Here is a 7,588-nt window from a genome sequence, read left to right as displayed (position 1 = left end):
TTTGCATCCACGGGGATGGAGGGAAGCTGGAGGGAAACTTCTGTAAGAAGAGATATACCCAAAGAATCTATAGGTATAAAGAAAGGAATTTAGGGGCAGTTCAATACTTTGTCCATTTACTAGCTTCTTTCTCAGGGCCTATGTCCTAGCCAGTCAGGTACTTTTGCCCTAGTTAACAGTATAGGTCACGGATTCCATCTTGTGAAGTGGATTTTAAATCTAATCAGAAAGTGCTTGCTTATTTCCACAGCATGTGTGCCTCTACTGGGCCAGTGGGCATATCTTGTGTTACCGTAGCTAGAAGAGTTGACAGGTGAGTACTTTTGATTATTAAATTCTTTTCACCATCTCTAACATCAACAGAACCTTTCTCAGATGACCTACAGGTGCAGAGGGGTTGGGGTTGCCTCAACTTCCCAGTCCTTTAGCCAGAGAAGGTAGAGAGTTCTTGCTTCCCTTTGCCTTTTTGTGTTTCGTTAGTGCTTTGGAATATAAGTCCCTCCAGAGCCAGTGTGGAAAGCAGCAGACCACAGTCTCTCTAGCTGGTCACCATCTTTGTGCCATCTCTCAGAGCTCTTACAATAATTTTTGAGCCATTTACCTTTGTTTATAATACAAGAGAGTAAGGGCGTTTCCTCTTTTCCCAGATGTATATTTCCTTTCACTCTGCCACATTTGGTAAGAAAAAAATGTTCACTTTTGTGTTGAATAATTTTCTGAGGAAGTATGGTATGGATCAGTCTTAAAGCATGCAAATTTTATGTCTACTATGAATAGAAAAGTACTCTGGACACATATACAATAAGATATTAACAATAATAATTTTTTACAAGGGAATTAGTAATGATTTTGAATTTTAAAAAAGATTTTATTTATTTAATTAATTTTTCTCAACTAATATTTTTATTTATTATTTAGAAATTTCATGAGATGTACCCTGACCACACTTGCTTCAATTTCCTCAAAAAAAAAAAGACAAAAAAGAAAGAAAAAATATACCAAATACAATGTGTAGCCAATATGCTATAGAAACATAGTCAAACTCCCAGTGGCCAGCCCCTTAAAGAAAACTGAGTCTTTCCCTACCCTCCTGCTGGAAGCAGTCAACTTTAAAGAGCTACCCTTCAGTGTCTTTATCATAATTTTTAGGACTCTCTCAATGACTTTCTGTCTAGACTGTTTCTTTCTTTTTGTGTGCGTGGGGGGGGGGGAGTGAAGGGAGGTTGTCACAAAAGTCTTCAATGTTTCTCAATCATCCATACCAAAGTATAAGAAGCTTTCTTGATTGTAATAACCAGTGACAGCATGGATCACGGACTTTCACATGGTTTCTGGTGGCAGCATGGGCCACCTCAGCAGTATGGACCTCAGTGGCAGCATGGATGACAGATACCAACATGCCCTTGGCATCAGCATAGACCATGGACATCAACATGGCCTTCAGAGATTTACTTGTTTTTATTTTATGTGTATGTGTGTGCATCTGAGTGTATGTATGTGACTCACATCCATGCATAGTAGTGGCTTTTTAAAATAGTATTTATGTTTGTCTGGATTTGAAAATTACCTTATAATAAACTTTGATTTCTATATGCTAAAAATAAAAGTTGTCATACCACTTAGCAGTCTTTTAAAGTACTATAATGACAAGAGAATTAAAGGTGATCACAGGAGAAGAGGGTTTAATTTTTGAGAAGAATTAGTTTGAGGGAGGGTGATAATGTTTGTGCTTTTTTAAGTCCTTGAAGAACAGCCTAAGTGAAGAAAATTGAACTTGTGATACGTTCCATTCAAAGGCGCGATTTAGAATGCGAACACAAATTACAGGGAGGGACCTTTTGGCTTAATTTAATAGAGAATTTATGTGAAGCAAATTTGTTCATCAACGCATTGCCACTTGTCAAGCGTATTAAATAGCTGCGTGTGACAAAACGTACTTCAAGGTGACATTGTATCTGCTTTTGTGTGTTCTTGGCTTCTCTAATTATCTAGTATAAGTAAGAGTGTCACACCAAGCTCTGACTGTGGGCTGGAAAATACACCAACATCCTGAAAGTTAAAGACTGAGAATGGGCAGTTAGTATGGCTCTTTGGCTACTCACCCTTGCTTTGAATGGACCTTAAAACCTCTTTTCTCTTCCCTGGTATTCGGTCTTCACTTCTGGAATGATGGAAGTTACGGAAACTTTTTCTTTATTCCCTCCTTCCTACTAGAGAAAGAAACTATCAGAATATTGCTGACTGCATCTTCTAGTTCCTAATTTGATCCAGTTGGCAACTAGATTCTACCTCTGAGCATCTTTGTGTGTAACAGCTTTAGGCAGCATAAGAACATGACCCCACCCATTCTTCCCTTGCAGCCCCTCCCACTCTCTTTTCTCACTTTCCTTAATAAATCTTTCTTTGTCTGATGAAAACTAAACAGCAGCAGCAGCAGCAGCAGCAGCAGCAGCAGCAGCAGCAGCAGCAGCAGCAGCAGCAGCAACAACAACAACAAAGAATATATCTTGAATTTCATAGGTATGAGAGACCTGGGCTGTGGTCTTGGCAATGAAAGCAAGGCAGTTGGGTTCAGATGCTTGTTCTGTAGCCCATGTAGTGTATGACAGAGTTATCTACTGAAGTCTCTCCATATGGGTACCCCTATACACAGGGGATTTGGGAGCTGTTTGCTGAAGTAGTGAATACATACAGCAGTCTAACAAACACTGCTTGGTTTGTGGTGACAGTTCTCAGCTTGTGCTTGTGCAAGCCTAGAGGACTGACAAATTGCTCTGTGGTCCTTTGCAAAGAGGTTTCAACAAAAACTTTACCTTTAGTACTTTGCATAAATCAACATACAGGTAAGACCCTGCAGTAGGCAGTCAGTTTTGGTGAGGAATTCTGGGTAGAGTATCAGCTTTTGGGGTGTGTCTATAGGACAGCTTTAACCATACCATTTGCAGGGGTTCCCATTTTGCCACCAGCAGCTGAAGTCTTCTAAGAGGGCAATGCCAAAGGCCATATTTCAATAGCAACTGAAAGAGCCACAGGCCTCTATCAGCTCAGAACATGAAAAGACCTTTGAAGTTACAGAATTTGCCTGCATCAAATGGAGGTATTGAATATTACTGCCAACCTTTAGGACATTTTATGTCTCAAGTTAAGCATACAGTCTGCTGGCAACTCCAGGGGATGGAGCCAGCTTGTGAGCTTGCCTATGAAGTAACCTGCAAGAGAAATGCAAACAAGCCCTGGTTGAGCTTTCTCCCTTAGGTTTTTAGGACATCTAGACTGTATACCCTTCATTATTTTTTTTAAGCTAAGGTCTTATTCTATAACCCACCACAATCTTGACCTCACTATGCAGCCCAGGCTAGCCTGGAACTGTAGGCAATCCTCTTGCCTATCCTATCGAGTGCCAGAATTATAGTCATGTGCCACTATACCCCAGGATGTTTTGTCTTTTTTTTGTTTAACTGTTAAAAAAACTATTTGTGGACACAATAACTCTGAAAAAATGTTCACAAGCTGAACTCAACTATGATCAAGAGTGAGAACATTTACCCTCCCTCCCTCTTCTCTCAGCCACTTCCCTGGTTTGGTTCGACTTCTAACACAAACGATGAGCTTTCATTCTTTGAACTGCGTGTAAGTGGCATCATTCAGTGTGTACTATGTGCTGTCTGCCTGTCTTTTCTCTTCATTCTGTTTGTGGTATTTGTTGCTGTCTATAGAAACAGGCTGTTCTTTCTCATTTCTTTGTGCATACTATTATATATGAACGTATATGGGTTAGTCATTTTCTCACTGTGGTCATCAAATGCGTAAAAAGGCAAATTAAGGAAGAGGCTATTCGGACTCACAGTCTGATGGCAGAGTTCTCTATTATGCTGAGGAAGTCACGACAGAAGCTTGAGGCAATCAGGCACACTGTATGTTCAGTTAGAAAGCAGAAAGCACTGAGTGCTGATATCTTCTGTATTTGTATAGTCCAGGACCCCAGCCCACATTTAGGGAGAATCTTGTCACTTCACCAACCCACGGAGGCCATTCCTCATAGGCATGCTCATAAGTTTGCTCCTAGGTGATTCTAGATCCTGTTGAGGTCAGTTCAACATTAACTATCACAGCATCACAGTTGGCCATTCTAGTACTGAAGCATGTGTGAATTGAAGTGGCTGTAAATGGCCAATACAGTGAATGGCATGGACATGTCCTTAAGCCGACAGGCTTGTGAATGTCTGTTGAGGGCACAACTATGGTGGAGTTGCTGGTCTCTGAGGCACAACTGTTTTGAACTGAGTTTGTTAAAGGTTTTTTGTTGTTGTTGTCTTTTTTTTTTGAAAGAAGGTCGATTTTATTAAAAAGAAAAACAACAAAAGAGAGATGGGACCAGAGTACAGGTTTAGTCCATCCGGACCTTCGGTGTCCTGGTGGTGATCTTGTCTTTCTCAATAATGTGGACAGTGATGCCCAGGCCTGAGACGGTATCCCAGTCCACAGTACTCAGCATGGTCTGAGAAATGGTTTCAAACAGGTGTTCTGGATCCACGTTGGGCTCCCAGAGAGACTCATACATCCCATACATTTGTTCAGAGCAGGTACCACTGACTACAAAGTCATCAGTCACCATGGGACAGTTAATGAGGTCTAGAGAGCAAATGAAAGGCTTAAAGGTCTTTGGGTCCAGGGACACAATGATAGGTTCTGTATAGTAGGGTCCAAACCATTTTTCATACAAGAGGTTGGCCACCATGCTCATGCAGGTGTGTAAGGCTTGATCTGCCGACCTTCCTTCAGCTCATATAGGTTCAGTCGGAACTTGAGAAGCTGGGCAACTGTCTGGATGTCAGTGGCCAGGCTGGACAGGCCTATGTAGAGCCTGTTACCCATGGGAAATATCTTCTGGAAGTCCGTGGTCACCATCTGGGCCTGGATCACGAAACACCTGTCTGCAGCGATGGTCACACAGTTCTTTTCCCTTCACGGCCATGACGGCCTCTCCATTATAGGACATAATAGACATGATTGCGAGATAGTGGGAACACGGCCGCCACTGAGTTGCCTGCAAACCGGCTCTCGTTTTTTAAGAAGTGGTTTGACTAATTTGTCCTTTGTCAGCAGTGTGAATGTTTCTTCCTGATAGCACTGTGAAGCTCCATGTAGAGTCATTTTGAATGCAGTATTATCTATGATTTTCACTCATAGGTCTCTGATGATTAATGCATTTATAAACCATATATGATGCATAGATAAAACAAATGTACAAAAATACTTATTTAGAACTATTTTGTGTAATACCATTTTGATACTTTTCTAATTTATTTTTTGGCTTATGTGTTTTTTTTTTAATTATGCATGTAGGTGTTTTGCCTGCACATGTATCATGCACCATGAGCCTGTTTGGTTCCTGCAGAGGCCAGAGGAAAGCAGTGACTCCCTGCACCTGGAATTACAGATGGTTGGGAGCCACCATGTAGCTGCTGAGAATCAAACCCAAGCCACCTGGAAGAACACCCAGTGTTCTTAATCATCTTTCCAGTCCCATGATTATCTTAAAAGAAAAAGCATTCTGTTGATATTCTTTCGGTTTTCCTGGGAATAAGTCCAAATATATACGTTTTAGTATATGCATATCAAAATTTTAAAGCATGCCTATTTCTGAAAAAAGAAAGGGAAGGAATTAGTCAATATAGGGACACAAGATTTTAGCTATGTTTTTTATTATTTTATTTCTGAAAAAAATAACCCCACAGGGAGATATGTAAAGGAACAGAGGATATTCTGGAAACTATATGCAAATAATTAATTCCAAGATTTCTCTTTTGCTCTTCAGTTTACCTTTTTATTCTCTTTATTGGCATTTTGTTCAGAGCATAAATCTCACTTCAACTTTTGTTTTCTCCCTTTTTATTTGAGGGTTGTTTTTAAATCATTACTCAGAAATGCTTTTTTTTCTCTCTCTCTGGTTGTGAATATCTTCTCTTATAGCAGTTTTTCTTCTAAAATTCAATTGCTCTTGTTTTCATGGGTGTGCCTGTAACCCAGCAGACCTCAGCTTTGTGTCTAGTGTTAATTGGGGTTTATGCTTTGCTTAGCCCCATCTGATTAAGAACATCCAGCGCATGCACAGAGTCCTCTCCTCACAGCTGTGGTGTGAGGTCTCCTGGTAATCAAGTGATGTCATACACTTCCATTGGTTTCTGGGACCTCAATGCTCTTCCTTCATTCTACCTGTCTCCCATTGGGTTAGTTTTTTTTTTTTTTTAATAAAATGTTAAAGATACAGTTAAAAAGTCTCATATCCTCAGATTAACTCATCTCTTCTCTTCCTTTGCAGAAATACCCATGCTTCTGATCTTCAATTCTATTAGAAATCCTAGTTTTACTCCATATGCATTAATGAAAAATGGACCATTGCTTTATTTGTTTTAAATTTTTTAGTGAGCAGAATCATGCAAATAATAATTTTAATTTGAAACTTAGTTTTTGAGCTAGAACCACATTGATACAAAATTCTCTCTTTTTATTCATTTCAACTTTAATTCACATATTGCAAGGAATGAATAAAGCACTTACTGCTTATTTTTTTCTCTTAATGAGAAATCACTCTACTTTAGCTTTTTCTTTGACTATTGCAAATTATGCTGCACTAAAATCTTCTCCAGCAACTGTTCATATGAACTCTAACCAATGAAGATCAGAAATGCTGGGTTGAAGTATTGGCTTGGATTACATATTATAAGTTGCTTCACAACTTAAATGTTTCAGTTTCTGATTATCAGTATAGCACGGTACTCCCCATTGTCACCCTTCACCAATGTTTGTTTGTGTTATTTTGATTACGTCGGTTCCATTCTGATGTATGTGAAATGAAACCCTATCATTGTTTTAAGTAGCATTTTCTTTGTTGAGTAAGATTTAGCGAGTTTTCTACATTTGTTGATTGAATAAGGTTGCTTTGGACATGTCTCCCATCTTCTCATTAAGTTTTCTGCCATCAATGTGAAGTTACTGAACAATAAACAAGGTTTGTTTAGAATTGTAGGTTTAGCATTTTCTCAAACACTTTGTTTAAAACTGAAGTATAGAGACAACAGAACAGGTTGTTATTGAAGCACAATTATATCCATTATGGTGATTATCTTGTCTGAGGATTTTTGCTGTTTTAGCTAAATTACTATATTTTATATTTTAAATATTTCTAATTATTTTTGTGGAACTTTTTAAAATTGGCTATCCTTTCTTGATACTTTCTATTTTTAACTTGAATGTTATAATCCATTTATTCATTTGTTTGATAAAACTAAAAAAAATTTATTATAAACTCTTTTGGCAGGGCATTTTATGACATCACTTTCATCTTCAGTTTGTTTATGTTCCATGAATTGGTTCTGTTATGTACTCTAGCTTGTTATTTCATATATTTGCCATTTTGAATTAAAAAAAATAAAACAAACTAAAAAATGAAAAAACAAAAAACAAAAAAACAAAAACCTATTCCTACAGGGACATAGGATGGGAAAAGTTGTTTAATTAAAGAAGTTTTGGGAGCAACCTGTGCTGGTGATTTATAAAGAGATGTCAGTATCACAGAAGTCAGCAA

General features: G+C 38.5%; 1 pseudogene; it reads right to left on the bottom strand.

Moving 5' to 3' along the window:
- Positions 1–4,387: 4,387 nt before the first annotated feature.
- LOC117693499 (proteasome subunit beta type-3 pseudogene) lies at positions 4,388–5,008 on the bottom strand (annotated as a pseudogene).
- Between the last annotated feature and the right edge of the window lie 2,580 nt (positions 5,009–7,588).

This window comes from Arvicanthis niloticus, chromosome 1, assembly GCF_011762505.2.
Source record: "Arvicanthis niloticus isolate mArvNil1 chromosome 1, mArvNil1.pat.X, whole genome shotgun sequence".
Taxonomy (NCBI): Eukaryota; Metazoa; Chordata; class Mammalia; order Rodentia; family Muridae; genus Arvicanthis; species Arvicanthis niloticus.
The sequence above is the reverse complement of the archived record's forward strand: the minus strand, read 5'-3'. Positions and strand labels throughout refer to the sequence as shown.